The following is a 27,500-nucleotide window of genomic DNA, read 5'->3' on the forward strand; positions in this document are numbered from 1 at the left end:
GAGGATAAGAGTTACTAGCATGGAACAATTTTCAACTGAAATTGGTCCAAACTTACCATAAATTTGTTAACATCAAACTTGAAAATGAACGTTGTAGTCAGCTGGGATGCAGCCCTGTGGTATTGTGTTTCACAGACAGGTGATTTTATTTTTTTTTTTTTGAGAACAGATTTTGCTCGTAGGAGTTCCGTTCAGTTCTAGGAATACGCAAAGAAAAAAAAATTATTTACAGTTGTAGTCAGATAAGGTTTCTTTCTGCGTTACAGAAATGAGATTGTTAATTGTAACATTCATATCAGTTACAATATTAATTAAACTTTCCAAACAATTTAAAGAATTGTTACTTTATCATATCCATATATATTAAAAAAAAAATAATGAAAAAATAAACAACTTATAAACCTATAAGGAAGGTATACAAAATTGTAATTATTCGACAAGGAATACAAATAAAACAAGAAAAATCTCATTCCATGGAGTTTCGAAGAATGCAATTCTTCTCAGCGGAATAAATCATGTAGAGAATATATATATATATATATATATATATATATATATATATATATATATATATATATATATATATATATAATTATTTTTTTTTACGTTTCTGAATTTTTGGGATGAGGATTAGTTATTTGTATTATTGATCGGACTACTGTTTTCATCTTCAGTGTGATTTTCACATGAAAATATATAGTGGAAATCCCACTCAAAATGAGAACAGTATTCCGATGAATAATAATACAAATTATTTTTTAATTGTAATATATATATATATGTATATTATAATTTAAATATTTAAATTTTATATATATTATAATTTAAAATAATACGCTATGTTATATTCTTCCTGAATAATCAGTACAGGGAATTACGATTACCGCTGGTCGTGGGGTTCGAACCCTGCAACGAAGTCAACTCTATTTCCAGTTGCAAGGAAACTGTCAATCGCAAGTGACATTTAAGCATTTACAAAAGGTATAAACATGATTAAATGTCGATCTACGGTGATCAAGCGACTGAGAGGTCACGATCTCGCACGTAGGCTAACTGACCGACTTTTTATTCACAGACAGTGCTCAACAGTTAAGAAACATGTTTCTTAAACGGGCGTAAATAATCATAATTATAAATACTTATTTATAATATCTACAGGCACTAAAGCTTCATCCTTATACACACGACAAGATATACATCTGACCATTTATTACGATTGCCGCTGGTCGTGGGGTTCGAACCCTGCAACGAAGTCATCTCTGTTTCCAGTTGCAAGGAACTCCATGGTTCCAATAGACTGCAAAATTGTGTTTGCTTGTGTGTTATAGAATTCGATGTTGACAAAACATTCAAACAAATTCCAATAATTATCAAATTTGTCAAGTTATCACGAGGAAACGGAATTTATATTTTTAAAATAGATTTTCTTAGTGCAATTCTGGATTTTCATAAAACAAATATTCAATTCAATGAAGAATGCATTAAAACGGTTTAAACATTTAAATGAATTGAAAAAATTTCAAATCCTATCTTACCTTATATTCTATAAAAGTGAGAATGAGGACACTTCTCAACCTATATACTCAATGAATTTTTAATCTGCAGACTTTAAATTCGATGTATAGGGTATTCAGCAACATGGAAAACTTTTTAATCCGTTTTCAGCCAGAAAAGGGCTGTTAAGGGGTCCGAATTAAATAATTAGTACGTGGGAAGCCATCGGATTTTTATCTGTGTTTAACTGTTTCAAGACTGCGCATGCGCAGTCGTGAACTATGGCTGCTTCATGCTAAGTATGAATTGGTTTGAAAACACTCTTCAAAAGCAATGTCAAACTCGTGTAATGGTTATCGCACTTGATTCACTGTGCTTAGGTGTTGGTTTCGATCTCAGTTCGAGTATTTTTTTTATAATTTACTTACAAGAAGTGAACTATTTAGGAAAAAACCCATAACACTCGCATGCGCGTGTTTCGGTTTCTGTCCGTTTTTCTCTTCTTTAAAAAGAATTTAACGTTACATTTAATACATACAATATTTCTGTTTGTAATAAAAAACTTCTGTATTAATTAAAATATAATATGGGTATACATTCTAGTATATCTATAAAAGAGAATGTGTGTTGGCACATTTCTCAACCTACATATTACACGATTTTTTATCTACAGACTTGAAATTTGGTATATAGGGTATTCAGACACGTGAAAAACTTGTTAATTGGTTTTCATCCGGAAAAAGGACTGCTAAGGGGTCAAAATTGAAAAAATGGTACGTGGGGGGGGGGTTCGTCGGATTTTTATTTGTTTGCCAACTCTTTCGCGAATGCGCATGTGTGAATCGTTCACATGACATTAATTATGTTAAGAATAAGTAGGTTTGAAAACACTTTTTAAAAGTCGTGTCAAGCTGGTCTAATGTTATCGTACTTGATTCATTGTCTTTGGGTTTTGGTTTCGATCTCAGCTCGAGTATTCTTTTTCTACTTACAAGACGTGAAATGTTTAGAAAAAACCCCCCAAAAACCATAATACTTGCATGCACATGTCTGTTTCTTTCCGTTTTGTTTTTACTTCATTTTTTGCCCCCCCCCCCCCCGATAAAAGGGGGTGAACTTGTAAGTTCTCCCTCGTCTATTCGTCCATTCGTCTGCCCGCACTTTTCTCAATATCTGTGCCTTGGAATTTTTGGAAATTTTGCACAAACATTAAACAGGATATGAGTAAAAAAAAAATAACAGAACGGATTTTCCGAGAAAACTCCGGTTTCCCCCTCCCCTTTCGGGTTACAATGGCTAAAATTGACAATTTTGTGCTTATTAAAAAAAAAAAAATTGATGCTTTAAATTTTTATAAACCTTTCTGAAAAGTTGTAACTGATTTCTATATAATTTTGTTTGTCTATACTTCGCGATTACTCTTGGCTGTGCCCCAGGGGCTCTTTTAGGGCTCCAATTTTGGGACTGTTTTACCATATTTGTCCAAAATTTTCTGTGTATGTGTATTCATTACCAGTTTTGCATGGTGCTGAACTCAAACTTAAATATGTTTAGGCCTTGGGAACTATTGGGGCTAAATGGGGGGTGGGATGATGAACTTAATCATTTCTTTTTTTGCATGGTGCAGAATTCAAATTTACATATGTTAAGGCCTAAAACTGCACCGTTTGTTAATTTTCACAAGGATTTGACGTCCCCATTTGACGGCGGGGGGAGCAAATGCTGAACTTAGTCATTTTTTTTATGCCTCGTTCACTGTGCACTTACGGAGACCATGCATGCTACACTTGTTTTTAAAAGAATTTAACGTTACGTTTAATACCTACGGTATTTTTGTTTATAATAAATAAGAAGTCTACATTAATTCAAATATAATATTTATATTTATTTTACGACCAGGCTACACCAGGAGCTCTGCTAGTAATTAAAAAACAAACAAACAAACAAACAAACAAAATTATCTAGGGTTCGTTAAGTCGATTTCTCGTTTTATAGTTGCAGGATTATTATTAGTTTTTTTTTATTTTTATTTATTTATTTATTTTTTTAGCTAAAAACTTTGAACGCGTTCATTTTCTTTTTCTTTTTATTTATTTATTTTTTTAGCTAAAAACTTTGAACGCGTTCATTTTCTTTTTCTTTTTATTTATTTATTTTTTTAGCTAAAAACTTTCTTTCTTTTTTTTTAATTAATACCTAGCTCATACAGTTTTTTGTTTGTTTTTTTTTGTTTGTTTTTTTTTTTTTGCAAAAATAAGATTTCAAACATGTCCGTAGTTGAGTAAGCGTCTTTTCCAATTTTTTTTTTTTTTAAATTTTGTACAGAATTTAGTTTGACATCGATTTTAGAAAGAATCAATAGTAACAAACAATGGTTGTAATTATACGAAAACAGATAAAGTGATTAAGATGTGGGTCGATTTCAATTTAAATTAACATTTTTTAACAGCAACGTCTTGTCCATACTTCTGTATATAAAACTTGGAATCTCAAAATCAAACAAGAAAGAAAATTGGATTAATTTTATTTCAAGCGTCTTAGAAAGAATCAAGGGATTAAATGGAGCGATCGAATTACCAAAGAAGACGTTAGAGACTGAAGAAACGAACATGTAGCATCGTTAATAATATGCAAGCGACGTCTAGGCTGGCTCGGACATTCCTTAAGATTGACCCCAGAGAGAATTACGAACCAAGTATGCCAATGGAATCCTGCTAGAAAAAGGTAAGATGAATATCAAAAATGAACAATAAAAGAGACATTTGATTGCAACGGGAAGCTGCATGCTGTGGATCTGGTTTCATACCGAAAACGATGGTTGACCATAACTGTTTAATACGTTACGTGGTGTGGGAGTTTCTAAATCTAAGTAAGATAGATAGATAGATATATAGATAGATAGATAGATATTCTGGAGTTGAGCCCTGTGGTAAGTGAATGCAAAGCTCGTTTTAAGCACAAATGGAGCACACTCCGGTAGTTGCTAATGTTAATATAAACATTGAGATTCCACTTTCTAACGACGCCTGATTGACGATCGCAAGGACAAAATTACCGACTCTAAACCAGGTTCAACCTCGGCTTGAAGGAATTGTCTGCATAGCTGCCTAACCACACCGAAGAGCCGTGATGCAGCGAAACACTCTGGATAACGTTGGATAGACATAAATAAATTGTAATAATCGCTAATCGACTAAAAAAAAATGTACTCAAAGAATGCATGCATCGTCTCGGTATGTACAAAACAGTTTTGCACGTCAGTATTGTCTTCTTGAACAACTCATCGTAAATCAATCTCTATTAACTGAATGCGTCTGGCGTTCGGCCTTTTTTTTTTTTTTTTTGCGGTCTCTTTTGTTTTATAACAAAACCGCGAAGCGGTCGCTTTTGGTCGTTTGACACCTGCAAATGTTGCGTCTCGCTGGGCTTGATTAATCGTGTGGAGTAAAAAAAAAAATTTTTTTTTGCGACGAAGGGGATTTATTTTACTAAACAGACTATTTATTTCATGAAGCGATACTTACTTGCAGACACGTCATCGCATCTCTGCAGGAAGTTTCGTCCGTCACCTCGTTCCAGTTTTAGGTTGAAATCGATTAATATTACTAGACATTTTAGTCTGTTAAAAGTTAGAATGACTGTGTTATACCAAACTTCTAGAATAGAGGTCTCCAATGTTTTCGAACGGAGGGAGGGGGCGATATTACTGACATTTTAGAACTACGCGAGAAAAAAATAGACTTAGACGTGTTTCATATTATTTTGCTTATTATCTTTGCTTTTAAGTGAAACTGGTCCTCCCAAACCTAATTCTTTCAATTATTTTCTGAACAAAAATAAAAACCACCACACTATTTTCACACATTTCAATTTCTAACATTTTTTCTTGAATATTTTTACGTTTTCCATAAGAGCTCCACAAGCCAGACTAAAGACTTTGGTGGGACTGATCCGATCCGCGTGTTAGAATTTGGACATACCTGTTCTACAGTAAATGTGGTATTATGGTGACTAATCCCTATTAATCCCGAACGGACACCATGATATTTTATTTTGCTGCATCTTTTCATAGCAAAGGTCTATACAAATTTTCAGTTAGATCGGCTCAGTAATATCCGAGAAAAAAATGAAACAGGGAGACAAACAGACAGACTAAGAGAAATATAATATAAATTATGAGAAAGGAAGATAGTTAGAATAGATGCCCTCCGTTCAGTTTCAAGAAACAACGGATACCCTCTGTAAGGGCAGCTGTGAGTCAAGGGTTGCACAATCTTCAACTACACCTCTCCTGAATCGGCTCTGATTGAGTCCAGTGGCAAGGAGAAGTCCATGACGACTGGAAACAATGCCGAGATAAGCGGAGAGCACATGCAGCGCCTGTAATTTCAAAATAGTCATCCATTTTAATACTGACCAGGCACAATGTTGCTTAACTTTGGTGTATTAGCCTATAAAAGAATCGACATATCTTATTGCCCTAGATTCGACCGACACCCTCCGTCCTTCGTTTCTATCGAGCCGCGGTTGTGGCCACTAGAGTAACTGTAGTATTTTGATAACTAACCCTTATTAATCCCTATTAATCAGTGATGTGCATTAAACGAATACCACAATACTTAGTTCGCTGCACTGTATGATAACAAATGTGCATACAAAATTTTAACCAGATAGGCCCAGCAGTTTTCGAGAAACAATAGAATGGACAGACAGACAAACAGAGGGACTAAGAGAAACATAATATAGTTACTAGTGATGGGATGATTCCAATATTTTTACAGATTCCGATACAATTACTGATCCTGTTCTAAATTTCTGATTCCGATACAATTACCGATTCCGATTGTTTAGATTTCTAAATATAAAATTGTTTTTGTTTGGGGGTGTCGGATTACAATGAAACCCATGGAATATGTTCATATATTTTCGCAAATGAAAAAATGTAATTATTGGCATGACATGCAAATTTTAGTTTTGCTGATAGTTTAAAATCAATACATATCTACACATTTCAGCATTAATACGAACTGAGGAAAATCAAGGTTTAAACTAAAAGAAAGAAATAAAAACAATAAAGAGAATCGTTTTAAGCATCGGAAAATAGACCTACATTTTTCTGATTCAGATACCAATTACGATGCCTTGTGACAAGGTCGGAAAACAACGAATAAATAAATTCCCCTTTCTCTTTGTTTTTATTTTTATTTATTTATTTATTTATTTATTTATTGTACACTAGCCATGATAGTTAATGTTCTTTCAGAGAGGAATACGCTGACTGCCGGACGCGGATTTGGCAATTCCACTGAATGGCTAAAAACTAACCAGTGACCTGGTAAGGTCTACATCCGGGTGGAAACTGTTCTTTCAAAGAGAAATATGCTGACAAACGGACCCGGTTCTGGCCACTCCATTGATTGGACTCAAAAAAATACGCCCGGTTTAAGTGGACGGAAGATTGTCAGCAGTCGTTCGCCACGCTGAAGGAGAAACTAACAACGGTGCCCCTATTGACATACCCGGACTTAAGCAGACCAATGACTTTATACACTGATGCCAGCGATCAATGCATCAGATCCTGCTTGACTCAACCTTGGCCTGAGAGGAATGGTTCAGGGCTGGAGATACCGGAATTTATTTATTCATTTTTTTGCGACTCTGTCACATGCTCTCAAAAGTTCCAATTTTTCGATTCCCGATTCCGATTCTAATTAATCGTCCCAACACTAATTAATTCTAAAGCTGAGTTAGTCAACAGTTGTTTTTTAATATATATTTTGATATAGAAAAATACTAAATTATTCCTCAGTTTTGGAACTGAGTTATATTTGAATACATATTTTTTTAATGAACCATATTTGGTAATTAAATCATCGATTGAGACACATTTTACTCATTTTCTATTATTTTCAACTTTTTATCTTTTCCTAGATTGTGGCCTCACCCGAAAAGTGGACAAAACGACAAGCAATAACTTCGACTCGTTTTTTCGTACAACGACATTTATTTCTTCGTCGTTGCAACTGTCACACCATCCACGTGATGTAGAACGTTCTTCGCGAGATTTCAAACGTTATCTCGTCTCTGTCGAAATCTGTCTTTCTCTCTTTTTTTTTAAATTGACCTTTCCCTCCCACCCGACCGGTGACGTCACTTCCCATGCATTTACATCCGCGCATCCGCAGTATGTTTCAATTTTTTAAGCAAATTATAAAAAAAATGGAAAAGTCCCTACAAGTGTGTAAAAATAGAGAGTACAGAAATGTATTTTGTGTGTCACCCTATAGAAAACAGAAGAATAAAGTAGGAAGTGGATGTCAGCAAAACGTTTTGTCTGAGTAAAGCACGGCCATTGGTTAATGAACACTTTATCTCAAAGACTGGAATAAAAATGAATCTGAGGTGTAAACCAGCTACACTAAGCATACGTATATATAAACAACAGGTAACACAAATTCTTTGCATTTTAGCCTAACAATTTCAAGATGAAACGCTGAAGATTCTGTGAATCTTAATTGTACTATATTTTTATAACTTACTATGTATATACATCATTTATTTTAAAGTTATTAGTTACATGTATCAGAAAGGTATCATGGTTTCGTAGACGTGGATTGACCTTTACAATTTAAAACGCCGTTAAAAATCCATTTAAATCGAAGAATTCTTCGATTTGTTTTCATTTCGTTTTTAACGGCCTTTTAAACGATAAAAGGTTAATCAACGTCAATGAAACCATAGTACGTCTCTGAAATGGGTAACGTAGAGTTTATAAGTAATCGGTATTGTAGCTCTCACACGTGCAATTGAGTATATATATATATATATATATATATATATATATATATATATATATATATATATCACCTTTTTCTTCACCATATTTCCTTTGCTTCACTTTTTTTGTTATCAAGTAAGATCTTTGACTTACTTGTTGTTTCATCAAATACTTTTGCATGCAAAATCCGATCTCGCATTTTGCTAATTCCTACCCTCTGATGAGAAGGAAAGTATTTCTTCGAAACTCCGCGGATTAAGGACTATCCACTTATCTAGTGTTTCCTTTTCAGATTAAATATGTTTTTAACTCATTTCAAAGTGTTTTCAACATGTTTTATTAACCGTTTGCTCGTATTATAAGCTCCATCTCCTATTTGGTTTTATCAAGCTTTTACATCTGGCTGAGATAACTATTATTAATTCTTTAATATTTATACTATACTTTAATTTTACCATCTTGGATCATTTTGCTAAATTTAATTGTAATTTTTATTATATATATATATATATATATGTGTGTGTGTGTGTGTATACACACACACACACATATATATATATATATATATATATATATATATATATATATATATATATATATATATATATATATATATATATATATCACAACTGCTCGTTCCTCCCCTACTTCTTGTCTTCACCAGACCTTCTTCTGTATTTGTTTATAACTCAAAGTATTTTCGACGTTATCACGTCCTCATCAGGATAGACAGTTTTTTTTCCATCTTATTTATTCCTCATGGCATGATGTCACCAAGATAAACAAGACCCGTTCAGTATTTTTATACAACTTTTACACGCGGATCTCCTTACCGGGAAATTTAAAAATCACTGTTGATGTATAAGATGTACAGCAATAACACGCTGAATCTTCAAGAGTCTACGACAATTTTAAATGCCTGTACAATAAAAATATCTGGAAAAATTTTCAAGGCACCTCGTTAATAGTAGGGGTTATTATGATTTTAATATTTCGGACAGTCTTCGGCTCTTTATCAAAAAAATATTTCTTTATAAAACCGAATATAAATCTATATGAAAAACTGGATGTTTTCGACTTTGGTAAACGTACATTCCTCGTTCAATTTCAGAAGAGTTTCTGATGGGTAGCTATTTTGTACAAGTCTTGAACTTTATAATTTTGTAGGCAAAGAGCAAAAGATCTTTCTCGCAATGACACGAAAAACTGATGTGCTGGAATGCTAAATGATTCAATATTTTTATCGAGCAATTCTATTTTCTGATTGGTTGCTAGTAGAACCTGGTTCCATTTGATTCGTCAGTTCCTATCGTCAGTATCTGTAAGTAGAACCGTCACACTTCCGGTGATCAGACCCTTCCATCAAATCCAAAATATTGCAATGATAGAGTTGAACCTACGTAGCATTTAAGCTGGCATATCTGATTTTGGTTTTGATTATTGAATGTTCAGTTGTAATTATTTAGTATGTCGTTGTCACAAAAAATAACGTACTTTATAGCACTTTATATAAAAATATATACAATCCTGCCCGGAAGACATTTTTATAACAAAAACCTCAAAATCAGCAAGGGGAATAACTCATATATAAGATGAAAGCAAAAATTGAATAAATTACAATATTTACTAATAAGAAATTAGAATAAAGCAAACTTTTCGTGGATTTTCAAAGATCGGCTCTTTTAATCCGAGTATAAACATAAATAAAATTGCTTCATTATTTTGAAAAAAGAAAATTGTGTGTGTGTGAATTAACAGAAATTTTTAATCGAATTAAATATTAGGTTAATACAAAAAAATGTCGTTTTTTATGTATATATATATATATATATATATATATATATATATATATAATACTTGTTTATTGTTATATAAACATGGTCACATCCCGCTGCTACAAATAGCCACTTGTTTCAATCAAACAACAGATATCATCAGGCAGCGACTTGACTATTCAAAAGTTCAATGAATAAACTAGATTATTCATTGAACTTTTGAATAGCCAAGTCGCTGCCTGATGATATCTGTTGTTTGATTGAAACAAGTGGCTATTTGTAGCAGCAGGATCTCACCATGTTTATATAACAATAAACAAGTATTATCAGCTCTTTTTATTGAGCACTATCTAACAACCTCGTTGAATTCATTAGTCCATTACTTTTGAATAAAAAACCCGAGTATATATATATATATATATATATATATATATATATATATATATCTGATAAAAATGACATTATTTTTGCACTAACTTAATAGAATAAAAGAGTCGAAGTAGGAATCAAATACTCAATCAATTATTTAATAAAGTTGAATTCCGTAAGGTCCGAATGGAAGAATCTGGAATCCGACGTGTGAACGGATTATAATAAAATCCAAAATGTCAGTTAAATTTAAAAATACCAAATAATCAACGAAATTGTTCTCTGTAAGGTCCGCAAGGAATAAACCTCATTTTTATATTGCTCTATCGAGTATGTTTGAGCTTTCTCTTTATCTCAATAGGTTCTATTCACATATTTATCTATATAATCTTAAATAATTTTAATTGTATTTTACGTATATATATATATATATATATATATATATATATATATATATATACACACGAGGTGCCTTCAATAAGTTTTCTATGGTTAGCATAATTTTAAAACTGTATAGTCAAAGGTATTGTCAATATACTGTTACGAGAGAGAGAGAGAGAGAGAGAGAGAGAGAGAGAGAGAGAGAGAGAGGAGGGGTATATATATATATATATATATATATATATATATATATATATATAGAGAGAGAGAGAGAGAGAGAGAGAGAGAGAGAGAGAGAAAGAGGTGAACTTCCTCTCTCAGGTTTTGCTTTCCCTCTTTAGGAAGGATTTGGTTTCTTGCTTACTGCCTGGGATGTTCCGACCGGAGAATGCTGTTCAAACCATTTTTGTAAAAATGAGTGCATTTATCGTAGTGCATTAGCTTCACAAGGTCACACCTGGCCTTGTGTCTTACCTCTTGACAAAAACGCAAATAATATGTCTACGGGAGACTTGGTCTGCTTGTGTTCTGGTTTTATTTTATTCTCACCTTCAGCCGCATTTTTTTATTCTCCTCTTTTTGTCTGTCGTGCCTCACAAGCGGACCTCACTAAACGCAGAAAGTAATGGAAGCGGGAAATTATTTCAATTGAATTCTTCGATTCGTGGCATGAAACGTTTGATTTTTGAACGATAAGATCGTGTCGAATCTTTAAAGCCAGAATGAGATACATACAGAGACACAAAGAGAACGAGAGAGAGAGAGAGAGAGAGAGACAGACAGACAGACAGACAGACAGACAGAGAGGGGGAGAGAGAGAAGGGGAAAAGAAAAGGGGGATATAGAGAAAGAGAGGAAGAGAGGGGTTAAGAGAAAAAAAAAGAAATAAAGGCCGAAAAAGAAAGGGAAGGGGGGATAGAAAGGAAAAAAGAGAGAGGGGATTAAGAGAGAAAAAGAATAAAGAAAGACATGCCGAAAGCGAAATAGAGAAATATAGAGAAAGGGGGACCAAAAGCGAGAGGAAAAATAGAGAAAGAGAGAGGGGGGGGAGAGAGAAATAGTGAAAGTGGAAGATAGAGAAAAGGAGATAGAAAGAGAGGCCGAGAAAGAGAGAGAGAGAGAGAAAGAAAGGCCGAGAAAGAAGAGAGAAAGAGAGAAAGAGAGAGAGAGAGAGAGAGAGAGAGAGAGAAGGAGAAAGAAAAGGAAGGTGGAAAAATCATCGGAGCAACATGTATTCATGTATTGGCGCCATTTCTAGAAAAAAAGGTATTGTCCCTATTTGCTCACTCCCCACAAGGGCAAGGTTAGACATATGTTTGGTTTTCGATGTGGTGAAAATCTAGCCCCTCAAAATTAGTATTTTGGATTTTAACAAAAATTAAATTTTCTACCGTCTAGAAAGATTATTTCATTACTGACCAAGGACAGAAAAGACGAAATGTAGTATCAGAACAGATACAACATTTTGCTCCAAGGCAAAAGACCAAAGAAAATGAGGAACTTTTGGTCAAGTCCAAAAATTCAGTACACAAGGTTAAGAAGTGGACTTGGTTTAACTAAAATATGGAGCGGAACGGAAGTCACTACACATGAAACGAAATACGAAACAAAATGGAAATAATTTATTTCAAAAAATTGTTTTAATTTTAACACTTTTTATCATGAAACAATAAAAATAATAAACTTCGACTTCAAATGAAATTATCTACCTTGTTTTATAATATTTTATTTATGATAAAATTATGTGATTTGTGAAAATTTTAAATTATTTCCATATATGTTTTAAATATGTAGGGAATTATTTACAGAAATGTATAAACTATGAGAGTTTAAATTACTTTTTTTAAAATTATATATATATATATATATATATATATATATATATATATATAAAGCTGAATGTGTGTGTGTGTGTGTGTGTGTGTGTGTGTGTGTGTGTGTGTGTGTGTGTGTGTGTGTGTGGTCACGAATAGGCTCCTATATGGTTGACTATTTTAAAAAACTGATTACATATAATGATAGAAGATTATCGAGACACAGGAATGGGTATGTTTGATCTGGCAGAACGGGGGTTCATTAAAATTGTGGGGTCTGCGTTCGCGCCTGGTCCACAAACTATGGAAATAATAAATTAAAAAATTAAAAAAAAACGTTTACAAGTATTTTTGGTATAGATGTACATAATAATACTTTGATAAGTATGTTTTAACTTAAATAGGGATGGTATAATAAAATTGTGGGGTCTGCGTTCACGCCTGGCCCCCATAGAATGGAAATAGGCACAAACTTTAATAAAGACATTTCATATCTATCTGCGTAAGTATACTTTGATAATTATGTTTCAGTTTGAAGAAATATGGTATAACAAAATTATGGGGGTGTTCGTTCGCACCTGACCTCCATAGAATGGAAATATGTCACAAAGTCTAACAAGGTTTTTTTTTTTATATAGATCCACAGAATATTGTGATAAGTGTTCCAGTGTGAACAGGTATGGTATAAAAAATTATGGGGTTTATCTATTTTATTTTTACTTTCACCATATTTTGCTTTGGTTTTGATACCCCCAAATTCAACCCAAACTTACAACCCTTCCTTTTCATAACCTATCATACTTTCATAAATCAGAGTCCATTTTCTGTAGGCTGTTTTTGAACCCAGTCAACGACGGGTACTTTTACTAGTATATATATATATATATATATATATATATATATATATATATATATATATATATATATATATATATATTTCTATGTAAATATATTTTAAATATTTAAAAAATATTTATAGAAATGTAAAAAAAAAAGATTTTTTTTATTGTTTCCTGATAAAACAAGAACTGTTTCCATATGGTTTCGTATTTCGTTTCTTGCTTAATTGCTTCCGTACCATATTTAGCTGAACTTCTATTTCCGGCGTCTTAACTTTCTGTACTAGATTTTTGGATTTATCCGGTATTTTTATTTAGATTTATTTCTTTTCACTTTAGTTGTTATCATAATGGTGTGAAAACTTTTAAATACGCAGTGTGACGATGTATGGAAGTGAAGCCTGGCCAGTCGGAGTTGAGGACATGCGTTGCATGAAGAGAAACATCTGATTGAAGTGTAACGTAAGTCTTAAAGGCTGGCGTAGCTCTGATAATGTCAAAAGATGTGTACAGAATACTTTGATGGTATGGTCACGTTGAAATAATCGATTAGGATTCTTGTGTAAATATAAAACAGTTGAGCTAACAAAAACATGGTCAGTCAAAGAAAACATAGGACATAAGTAATAAATTTTGGATTTGAAAGAAAGATAAGTAAATACCTGACAAATATAGATTTAGAAGTCAATTTCTTAAGACTGTCTAACGCATAAAGGATGTTACATTTATGATGATGACGATGAAGCCGACGATGATGATGATAATGCTGATGATAACGATGATGATAACGATGGCGATGATGACGACGACGATGATAACGATGATAACGATGATGATGATGATGGTGATGATGATGACGCCGCCGACGATGATGATGATAATGATGATGATAACGATGGCGATGATGACGACGACGACGACGACGATGATGATGATGATGATGATGGTGATGATGACGACGACGACGACGAGGATGATGATTATGACGATAAAAATGATGGTTATGACAAGGATGATGATTATGAAAATAATAATGATGATAATGACGATAATAATGATGATTTTTTTTTTTTTGCATTTTCACCCTAAATAAGGCACATTAGGAGTAACAGAGGTCCAAGGATAGACCCTTGAGGCACTCCCGCATTTATATCATATTGTTTAGATGTACGACCGTCGAGGATAACCTGGATTTTTCTCTTATCTAAGAAGGATCTAATTATGTTATGTATTCTTCCAGTGATGCCGTATGATATGATTTTCTTGAGAAGACCCTTATGCCATACCCTGTCAAAAGCCTTAGATATATATAGAGCTACCGCTCTACCCTCCCCCGCTTTGTCAAGTGACTGGTATATACGTTCTGAAATTACAGTTAGGATGTCTGCTGTGGAACGGGCTTGCCTAAATCCATATTGTTGGTCAGTCAGAAGTTTAAGGTGATGGATTAGAGCTTGGTTAATTATGGTCTCAAATATTTTGGCGAAAAGAGGACGCTATGGGGCGATGATTTACCGGGTCAGTTCTTTCGCCATAATTCTTGAAAACTGGCACTACAGAAGCAGTTTTCCAGCAGGCAGGAAAGCAAGATGATGACGATGGTGATGATTATGACGACGATGACGACAGCGATGATGATGATGATGATGATGGTGATTATCCCGCTAAATACTGTAACTAAAGCGTAAGAGGCTACTGTGATAGGTATCTGATTTATAAGAAGCAAATTTGGTGGCGAGGTGGGTAGAAAGATGCTTATACAGGGTGACCCAGAGGTCATTCAATTGTTTTTCTGAGCATTTTACAGTCAGCGGAGAAAAAAAGGCCAAAGACCCTAGAGTTTTGATGTGATGTTTTGATTATAATAAACTAGTTATGACCAAGGTTTCATTTCATTCGGACAAAACACTAAGGAACGGGGCCTAATTAGAGTTGGGCCCGTTTTTTGGGGGTACCCCTGTATACGTTACACCTAAATTAACTTTTTTTTTAATATAAATATCACTTGTCATTTTTCGATTAAAAAACCGGAAGTTATAAACAAGCAAACTGTTTAACCAACATATTTTAATCGGGCCATAAAATTCTAATGAAGCTTTAAATTAAAATGGGAAGCATTTGAAGTAAATATGCAAGTGCTTTTCTTGTTTGATTAACGCACACACACGCGCGCGCATGTGATTGGTTTTCGGCCAGAAATTTGTCTGTTAAGGGGTCAAAGTTCAACGATTTGACCTTTGAGAACTCTACCAAACTCCTCCGACAAATTTGGGTCTAAACACTTGAAATTTTAGATATAGGTTACTTGGACATGGATCAAATATTATAACTTGATTTGAGCCCAAAACTATAAATGTTAAGGGGTCAAAAAAGGGGTCAAAGTTAAAAAAATTGACCTCTGCGGTCTCTACAAAATTACTCAGACAATTTCTGGTCTAAACATTTGAAATTTAACATAAAGGGTATTCAGAGATAGGACAAGCTTTTTAATCGGTTTGGGTCGAAAATTTTTAGTTACCAATATATAAATGTATGTATGTATTTATGCTTGCATGTCTACCTAAAACTTTTGACAGAGGCGACTGATTTTACCAAGATCAGCATCGTTTTAAAAGTTCGACCTTTCATACGACAAATATCGAAAAATTGGCTAAAAACATTAATATCTACACCTTCAACTAGGCATTTTCTACGGTGGGGGGTAACTTTTTTCGCCGATATTTTGAAAGTTATCCTCTACTTTAGATTGTCTAGCCTTAATTTTAAAAATGTCGCTTCCGGTTTGGCGGTGGTCGTAAAAGCATAGACGTCAGGTTTTTACCCCGTCCTTTTCCTCCTTCGCGGTATGGGTTCGAACCTGCCTTCCTACTACCACTTTTTTTTTGTTGTTTTTGCTTTTCTTTTTGTTCAACAGACACATCCAAACACCCAGGCAACGCCGGGCTGAAATGCTAGTATATATATATATATATATATATATATATATATATATATATATATATATATTTATGGTCGCGAGATTGAAAAATGAACTGTTTCTTTTTTCTTCATTTGAGGGCTGATTTTTTCTGTGGAACGCAACCATTTATTAAATCGCCTGACGAGGACTTCTGGTTTTAACCGACCATTTGTCCGAAGCATTAGTATGTCCAGGGTCGCGACCATGTAAATTGGTTTATATATATATATATATATATATATATATATATATATATATATATATATATATATATATGTGTGTGTGTGTGTGTGTGTGTCTGTCGAAATCATGTGAATCTATCTATCTACACTCTTATAAATGTTTTTTGTGGGTATTTATATTCATATTAAAACCCTTTTTTCTATTTATTTAAAAAGAAAATACAACTTTGTTATATATGGGTCGTGGACTTGCATTCATCTGCAAATAATCTAGCTAATTTGCATATCTTATAAACATTTATTTTAATTAATTCCCTATTAGTTTTTCGGTGTTCTTATGGGATGATCATCTTTAGTTAACTATTACGTGTAATTATATTCATGCAGATATTCTACATGATTTATACTTGCATAATATTTGCGTATTAAGTTTATAATAAACGTAAACCTCTTTCTATATACAGTAGCGTCCAAAACTAAGGGACAACTTTTAAAACCTAATATTTGTTAGAAATAACAATTGTGAAAAGCTGAAATTTTGACAACTGATAGTCGTTATCATCCATAAAATTGGAATTTGCAAAGGAACAATTATTTTTTATTTTTCAAAATAGGAACGTCCAAAAGTAAGGGACAAAATTGAGAAAAACAATGTAAACAGAATGCTATATTCAAATTTTTGATTATCTCTAAAGAATAAGTCTTACTTAGTCATTTGTAAACGTTGCATCAGCCGGCACCATGGCGAACGCCCAAAACTTGATTACTCTGTGAGACAAGCTATTGTGAAGCTACACAAGGAAAAGCACACCATTAGAGAGATTTCAGAGAAAGTGAAACGTTCAAAGAGTGTTGTAGGCAGGGTTGTTAAATCCTACAATGATACTGGCAAAATAATTAGTGCTTTTAAAACCGGCAGACCCCGTAAAACTTCGACAAGAAAAGATCGAATAATGCAGCGTATGTCATTAAAGGACCGTTTTAAGTCTTGTACAGAAATTAAAAATGTTATGAATAGTACCCCATGTGTTAATGTGTCAAGATAGATTGTTTCTAAACGACTGCAAGAAATAGTGTTGCTTAATCGAACCCCGTGGTAGAAACCACTTGTTAGTTCGAAGAATAAGAAGAGATTAGAGTTTGCAAACATGTATGTAATTTGGACATATGAAAATTGGGCACAAGTATTTTTCAGTGATTAAAGCAAGTTTAATTTATTCGGAAATGATGGAAAAAACAATGTAAAGAGACGTATTGGTGAAAGATTAAGGTGCAAAGTGTACTAAGAAAACTGTCAAGTTTGGGGTCGGAAGCGTCATGGTATTTGGGATGTTTTCTAAGCAAGGTACAACCCCTCTTGTCCGGTTACAAACTCGTGTAAACGCGCAGATCTATAAAAACATTGTGCAAGATCATGTTGTGCCAATCACAGAGAATTCAGGTTTCGATAGGGCTAACTTTATGCAAGATAATGTCCCATGTCACAAGGCAACGGTAGTAATGAGTTACCTTAGCGAGCAAGATTTTCGAAATTATGGATTGGCCACTGCAAAGTCCTGACTTAAATCCAATAGAAAATCTTTAGAAGACCTTAGGAGTGAAGTTATGAAAAGAAATCCCACTAACACGGAGGATTTGTGGGGAAAGCTTAAAAAATAATGGTCTAAAATTAGTATCGAGGATTGTCAAGAACTGATTCGTTCTTGTAGTTGAGGATGTGCAGCTATCATTGAGAGCAAGGGCTCATTTACTAAATATTGATTGTACGTCTATTTTTATGGGGTTTTTTTTTGGCTGTTTACATTGTTTTTCTAAATTTTGTCCCTTACTTTTGGACGTACCTATTTTGAAAATTTATAAATAATTGTTATAATTCGTTTTCTATCCTTTGCAAATGATTCAAATTTTAGTATGTTATTATGGATGATAACGACTACCAGTTGTAAAAATTTCAGCTTTTCACAGTTGTTATTTTTTTAACAAATATTAGGTTTCAAAATGTTGTCCCTTAGTTTTGGACACTACTGTGTATATATATATATATATATATATATATATATATGAGGCAATTTTTAAACATATATATATATATATATATATATATATATATATATATATATATATATATATATATGTTTAAAAAATTGCCTACCAGCCCTTTCTGTCAGTTTTTTTGTCCACATGCATGAAACTTAATGTATAGGGTATTAGCCGGAGAAAATCGGTACAAAAGTGTGAAAATTAAAGAAATGGAATTTGCTAGATGAATGTCGAACGACAGCATTATGAATATGCATGCGTAACGTAATAGCTATTTGTTCATGTTTTAATTTTTCGCCTTGCAGCAAACATGTCTTCATATCTCAGACATTAACGTCAAAGAAAAAAGTAAATCGTAAGTTAAACGTTTTGGTTTCGATTCTCAGTAATGGCGCACGGGTCACTTATTTAAAAAAACGTTTAAAATAATTACTATATATTGCGTCCAATATAATATGATAATAAATACGAAATCTGCATTAATGAAAATATCACATTCAAGCGTATTTTAAGACTGGGCAATTCCGGGCGATCTGCTAGTTTGTTTATTTTAATAAAAAATATATCTTGCTCTTATTTTATTGAGCACTCTTAATAACTTCGTTAAATTCATAACTTATTAATAGGGCGGTGACAACAGCATATTCTTTTCGTTATTTTGCGTCTTGAGTATATATCCGTATATATCTTATATGTTTTTATATAGGCGGATATGGTTATCGATTGATTAAGTGTGTCTAACTGTGTCGGATATATACCAGAGAGTCAAAAGAATGAAAAGAATATTCTGTTGTTACATCCCTAGTTATCACTCTTGAATACGTTTAACCTGATATATATATATATATATATATATATATATATATATATATATATATATATATATATACACAGAGAGAGAGAGAGAGAGAGAGAGAGAGAGAGAGAGAGAGAGAGATTAATCTGTAGTAATAAGTATTAGGTTGGTGCAAAAATAATATCCTTTTTTGACGTTGAACTTAAAAAGATCATAACTCCTTTCATAATAAACTTTATTAATCGAAATTAGAAGCGTTAGAATGGACACGTTTTTGCCAACGAGAAATAAGTGTATTTATCTCATTGGCATAGAAATCCGGGGTTCTGGAAGCAATGAAGTCATTCAAGATAGATTCGGCATCATCTCAGCTTTTAAAGTACTTTTCGCGCAGGAAGTTGTTGTGATGCTTGAAAAAGTGATAATCAGTGGGCGAGAAGTCCGATGAATATGGTGGATGAGGCAGAGTCTCGAAATCCAATTCGTTCAGCTTCTGGAGGGTTAGTTAAGCAACATGCAAGCAAGCGTTATCATGGAGGAGAATTGGTTCCTTCATGCTGACCAATTTCAGACACATGTTGGAGCTTCTGATGCATTTCGTCAATTTGTCGGCAGTACATCTTCGCCGTAATCGTTTCACTCTGATTCAAGAAGTTGTGGTGGATGAGACCGGCCGCAGGCTACCAAAGAGTCACCATAACCTTTTTTGGTGCAATTTCGGCTCCCGGAAGTGTTTTAGAGCTTATTAGGCATCCAATCACTGTGCCGAACGTCGTCGGTTGTCGAAGAGGATCCACTTTTCAACACACGCCACAAATCTGCTCTAGAAATGGGTCGTTTTTGTTGTGCAGAAGGAGCGTAGGAAACACCTCAAAGCAACGATTTGTTTTATTATCGTTCAATTCATGCGGCACCCATTTGTCTAACTTTTTTGACTTCCCTATTTGCTTTAAATGGCAAACGACTGTTGAGTGGTCAACTTCGAGTTCAACAGCAACTTATCGTGTGGTTTTTCGAAGATCGGCTTCAATTAAGGCTTTAAAATGTAAGTTATCAACCGCAGTCGGCCGACCGCGACCGTCTTTATCTTCGAGGCTCTCGTCAACATTGCGAAATTTCTTGAACCACCGTTGTGCCACATGTTCGTTAGTTGTTCCTGACAAAACGCATCATTCATATCACGAGCTGCTCCAGCAGCTTTTAGGTTTAGTTTGAACTGGAATAAGAAAATCGTGCGGATTTGAATTTTGTCCATGCTGTCGAAAAGCCTGGAAAAAAATGAATGAAGAAATTGAGAACGGCACCGAATAACACGATTCGATAGAGCGAGAAACGCGCTTCAAAATAATATATAACAAAGCTATATTAATTGTAATTATCATCATAATCATGGCTGAATTAATTCGGAAATCATATATAAAGTAACATATGTGAGAAAACGATATTGTTTTTCGTGCCAACCTAATAATAATCTATAGTGATTACTAGGGCTGTGACAACGGCATATTCTTTTTATTGTTTTTACTCTCGAGTATATATCCGACAAAGTTACACATAGTTAATCAACCGAAAACCACATCACTCTATATAAAAGCATATAAGGTATCAATGGATACACACCCGAGAGTCAAAACAATGAAAAGAATATGCTGTTGTTCTATCCCTGGTGACAAGTAATAAGATTATATAATTAAAAATAAAAATAGGGTTAAGGCTACCAAAATTCATACTAGAATTGTCCGCAAGAACGTGTGGCGCAACGGATAAAGTACTTTAAAAAATAATAAAAAAGAAACTTTCAGTTGTAAGTTACACTCTTCTGGAGGTTACATCGAACGAAACGTTGTAAAAATAATACTAAAGATGAGAACAATAGTTCGAATCATTCAAATATCATGAATTTAAAAACAAGTTGCAAAGTTAAAACAACGATCGTCAATCTTGACTGTTCGGCTTTAAAACGCGCCATTTTTCCCGCTTTTTTCTTTACCAGTGGCGCGACTATTGAACGTTTGACCTTTTCACACCGGCGTTTGTTCACTAAACAAGTCAATGTTACTACACCCAAAATAGATAGTTAATAAGGCTTGCCAACTGCGTATGTTTGTACGTACATATGTATGTGTGTTTGCGTGTACGCATGCCTCTGTGTGTGTGTGTGTGTGTGTGTGTGAGAGAGTTACGAGTGCGTGCACGCGCCTGTGAGGCATGTGTGTGTGTGTGTGTGTGTGTGTGTGTGTGTGTGTGTGTGTGTGTGTGTGTGCCGGTGTCTACATATTTGCGTGTTTCTGTGAGTGCCATATGTGCGCTTGCGTTTTGTATTAAATTATGTCATGACGCGCCGAAAATACCAGCCGAGTGTCCGACCCTAGCAACCAGTCCCGCAGAAACTGGTTAATTTTCTGTAGCCTTTTATCTGTTGGGCTGTGGTATTCGTCTTGGGTAGACCATGGAGGTCCACTCTCTCAAGCCTCGTCACCCCTCTTTGGGGGGGGGTCCCGACAGGAGGATGCTTAAGTAATTTTTAATAGGCCAGAGTGACCCTTTATTAAGAGTTGCTAGCTTGATTTTCTTCACCTTCCGGTTTTGTGCCGAGGTCTAGGGATCTCTACAGTGAAGGCAGGAGCTCTTGCTGATGGACAACTTGGCCGGATAATTGCAAGAATAAAAATGGAATTTTTCTCAAAGATAACTCAATCCTAGAACTATGCATTTTTATTATGCATGTTGTGTTATTAAAAATATATAGTAAACAACTTTAGGTAACTTGCATTGATTTACTCTGCTTTACACGAACACACACATACGCGCATACACATACATGCATATATATTTTCTTTCAATAAATATTAATAATTTTGTATACCTACAAACACTAGCGATTCATGCTTACGCAATCATTAGTGCAAAAAGTGGTAACAACTGCTGGTTCGCGACTAACCTAATAAACAAATACTTAGAACCTGTATAGGTCGACTATATATATATATATATATATATATATATATAGGTCGACTATATATATATATATATATATATATATATATATATATATATAGTAAGTTATAAAATGTATATGGCGATTAAGCTACACTGACTATTCCGCGTTTCATCCACTCAACCACACATCTTACGTCATAGCAAAAAGAGATTTCTCAATAATAGGAGCTAGGATTAGCAGATTAGTCAAGAGTCGAGAGTCGAGCAGTTGATGCAGAACAGAATCGACGCATGCGCAGTCCTGATCAATAAAGAAATCGCAAAGGGAGATAAGTGCGTAAAAAATGAAGTTGACAGTGGCAGCTGTCAGATATTGGAGGCCAGAATCGGAGTCACTGATGCAACTAATCTGAAGAATTTTAATTTCTTTCCGTTAAGAATTTCATCCAGTTTCATTTTCCTGTAAGCTGAAATGAAATAAAGACATCATCGATTTTTTGTAACTGGTTGTCTTCGTGTCATCATTCCAGAAATCGAAGGTAATGTGTTAATCATCTTAATATGAACTTTGTATAACCCTCTTGGAAGTAATGTGTTCCCTTCTCCATCATAAGTAATGATTCTTCCCCACTGTGTAAAAGAACAGTAAAAGAACATTCATTCAATAAGGAATTCTCATCTCTCACTCGGTTATAAATGTTTCTCTCATCATCGTCAATCCTGTATTACATGCCCCCGTCTCTCTTTAAAATGTACCCGATATATGATCCCCGATATGACCCCAGCTATACATCACAACAAGTGCATTGCAGCCGAAGGAGATTACTCCAAGTGGGACTAAAGTTTCATGTGTGTACTATCAATAAATACGAAAAACATCTTGAATCTTATTGAAGCCATCTTGTACAGGGTGACCCCCCCCAAAAAAAACGGGCCCCAGCTCTAATTAGGCCCCGTTTCTTAGTGTTTTGTCTGAATGAAATGAAACTTTGGTCATAACTAGTTTATTATATTAAAAAAAAAATCACATCAAAACACTAGGGTCTTTGGCCTTTTTTCTCCGTTCTACAGCATATGTTCTAGATGGCCTCCATTTAGCTTTTTTTTTTCTTTTTCTTTTTCTCTTTGGTCACCCTGTATAATGTAGACTATGCGAAATATAAAATAAATTATAAGAAAGGGAGAAAGTTCGAATATAACTGAATATACTCACAATTTGGATGGCCAGGTCTACTTTCCCACTCTCCCCACGTCACTGCATGCATATTGGCAGCTGTAGCTAAATAGATAGCCTATAAAAGAATCGGCATAAGTCTTATTTCCTCTCCCCAACTTCCGGTATCTCCGTTACAATGGAATGCAGAACGCACCGATATTGATGTTCCACCGGAAAAAAAAAAATCGATGTTTCATTTCAAGAATTGACCGACATTTCCCCACCCCATCCCACCTTTCGCTCCTATCGAGCCACGGTTGTGGCCACTTAACCGTCGCTCTCGTTGGACAACTGCTTGACCGCTCATGTCTTTTGTTTGGTCTAGTTTTCCTCTGAGTGCCGCTTCAAATGCAACAGCCAAGATCAATCGATAATTGGACTCTGTCGCGGACAAATTGCATTTCTTTAGTGACAACAACACCAGCGAAGACTGCATCTTTGCGGTACTACAGCGTTATGATTACACGTTACCTTCTTATACGGATACGTATTGATTTCAACCTTTATATATACACTAGTAGGCCTCTAGGTGTTTCTCGGGCGTAAAATACGCATAAACATTATATTTTAATTAATGCAGATTTCTTATTTATTGGAAACAGATATATCGTAGGTATTAAAAGTAACGTTAAATGCCTTAACAAAAATAAAGTAGGAAAAAACAAACGAAAAGAAACTGAAAGATGTGCATGCAATTATTGATTTTTTTCTAAACAGTTCACTTCTTTTAAGTAAAAAAACAAATACTCGAGCTGAGTTTGAAACCAAAACTTAAAAAACAGTGAATCAAGTGCTATAAACATTAGACCAGCTTGCCACCATCTTTAAAAAGTGTTTTCAATTCTACTTATTCTTTACATAAGGAAGCTGTCATGTTTCATAAACGCGCATGCAGTCGTGGAATATATATATATATATATATATATATATATATATATATATATATATATATATATATATATATATATAGTAATTTATGAAATATATATGGCGATTAAGCTACACTGAATATTCTGCGTTTCATCCACTGTGGGATTCGTCAGGCTTATGCGCATTTGATAAATCCTACAGTGGATGAAACGCAGAATATTCAGTGTAGATTAATCGCCATATATATTTTATAAATTACTAAATAGCTCTACCTACGTACTGAGCACTTTTGAAGTAAATACTTAAATTTTACGCATAAATCTATACTTTCGTATATTAAATTTGTGTGAGTAAATGAAGTAGTTATATATATATATATATATCTTTTATTTCATATATACCTTTTATTTTATATATATACATATCTTATATATCTTTTATTTTATATATATATATATATATATATATATATATATATATATATATATATATATATATATATAGTAGACGACCCGTAACCCGTTTGGTCAGTATGTTATATTAGCTATAGAATTCATGTATGAACGTGACACTTGTGACGTAAAGAAAATAGTTTTTTTTTTTTGACATAACAGAAACATTTCTATGAAAGTATATTAAAATGAAAAAAGAATATAGATAGATTTCCATGAGTCGTTCTGTTTATTATAATTGATTATTTTTGAAAAATTTTTTTTACAGTTACTGAATTATAAGTGGTTGGCCATACTTATAGGTAAATGTGCACTGAACAAATACCATAATACTTATTATAGTTAAATTCAAATTTTGATATATCTGCTTTTTTTTCTACATCGTTCATTTCTGTATTACGTTTAAGTTATTTTAAACCCCACTCTTTCCATGTTAAATAATAATTTCGAAATAATAACGTTAATATTTTAGCGTCCCAATTGTTCTTTCGTTTGCTGTTTATTTTAAACCCCACTCTTCCCATGTTAAATAATAATTTCGAAATAATAACGATAATATTTCACTGCGCAGGTTATGCGCGCATGCGCAACCAGATGTCGTAAACCGGAAAGTGGGTTACATACATCGTTACAAGATCATTTGAAAACATATATATATATATATATATATATATATATATATATATATAAATATAAACATAAACTTTTTTCTTCTTCTTTCCTCTTCTTTGCCCTGATTTTCTTTATTTTAAAACAGATTTTACTTTTAATCATGAATTATAAAGTCTTCCTTTAATGATTGCAATACATGTTTTAGTTTAGTTATATTTATATACAGCTTAGTTTAGTTTCGTATATACAAACATGTATAATAGTTTATAATTTGTTGATATCATTTTCACAAGTATGTATACAAAACTTATAATTAATAAATTTGCTAATTATTAAATAGAACATTTCGGTAGAAAGTTCATAAATTAATTAAAATTGTTAGTACAAATAGTTGGGTTTAATGACCTTGTTTGGTAAAAATTCAATATGGTGTAATGGAAAAATATAAAGGTAACTGCAACTTCTCTTTCAATTTTCGGATTTTTACCATGTCAAATCACATTTCAATTTCTTTTGACGGATTGATTGTTGCTATTTCTTCTGATGAGTTAAGGGCATAATAGATTCACTGATTGATATAATAGATTGATTTTGCGCTACGAAACAGATACTGTCAAGAATTGTATAAGTCAACTGAATTAAAGGAATAAAATATGACATCAACATTAACATCATGAATCTTGGAATATAACTTTTTGTCATTTACTCTCTCTCTCTCTCTCTCTCTCTCTCTCTCTCTCTCTCTCTCTCTCTCTCTCTCTCTGTATATATATATATATATATATGTGTGTGTGTGTGTGTGTGTTTGTGTATGTATTTGCGTTATTATTTAATAATAAATTGTCCAAAACTATTCAAGGTAAAAGCTCGATGAATATTTACATTTAACAACAGAGCATATATAAATAAACAGTTATGCAATACGAGAAGGATTTGTGTAATATGAAAAGGTTCGTATAATATAAGAAAGGTTTCTGTAATACGAGAAAGTCTGTTTAATATAAGAAGGGTTTGTGTAATATGAGAAGGGTTTATGTAATATGAGAATTGTTTGCGTAATATGAGAAAGGTTCGTGTAATATGAATATAAGAAAGACTCGTGTGATATGAGAAAGATTTATATAATATAGGAAAGATTCGTGAAATCTGAGAAGAGTTTGTGTAATATGAGAAGCTTAATTGTATGAAGAAGATACTTAAGGCCCTAGATGTTCGTTTTTACTTCTGTTGATCATCTCAGCATATTTTTTAACTTGTTCACCAGATGGTGTCTGACTGTTCAAAAATAACATGGCCACCGTCAGGGTTGTTATTGGGTTACAGCAAGAGTCACATGGCACGAAATACGTTAGGGGAGAATCTGTCGATTCGTATTCGCTGTCGACAACCATTTCAAAACTAAATATAAGATCTGCTTTACAGTGGATCAACCTGTCTGCAGATGACAATATATATCCCCATCTGTTCATGGATTTAGCAATGTGGTATGTAAAATCGTTAGCAAAAATTAGTGATAATTTAAACCTGTCTGAGAAAATGATGTACGCACATACACACACACATACACACACACACATACACACACATATTTCAAGTTAGAAATATTGAAAAGTAAAAAAAAAAAATGAATTTCAACGAGCTTGTTGATAGTACTCAATTAAAAGAACAATATATTTCATTCAATTTATGTAAACGAAATTATTTGTCGTAACAATAAATTTATTGTTACAGTCGTTCTCCTGCAGATATCAAAAGGCATCGTCAGGCCACAAGGTCATCTGATGATGTCTTTTAATTTCTGTGTTAGGACGGGCTTGCCTAAACCCATACTGTTGGTCAGACAGAAGTTTAACAGTTTTGAGGTGGTGGACTAGAGCTTGGTTGATTAAGGAAAGCTATTGGTGAAAAGAAGGAGGAGTCTAATGGAGCGATAATTTAATGAGTGAGTTCTTTCGCCAAAATTCTTATTAGGAACTAAGAAAA

At 33.5% G+C, this 27,500-nt stretch overlaps 1 protein-coding gene across 3 annotated transcripts in view; it reads right to left on the bottom strand.

Annotated features, from left to right (window-relative positions):
- The window catches only part of LOC145263848 (ectonucleoside triphosphate diphosphohydrolase 8-like), a 379,759-nt gene that overhangs the window by 182,000 nt on the left and 170,259 nt on the right, over positions 1–27,500 (bottom strand). The window lies entirely within an intron of this gene.

Source organism: Euprymna scolopes, chromosome 39, assembly GCF_053919585.1.
Source record: "Euprymna scolopes isolate OS-2025 chromosome 39, ASM5391958v1, whole genome shotgun sequence".
NCBI lineage: Eukaryota > Metazoa > Mollusca > Cephalopoda > Sepiida > Sepiolidae > Euprymna > Euprymna scolopes.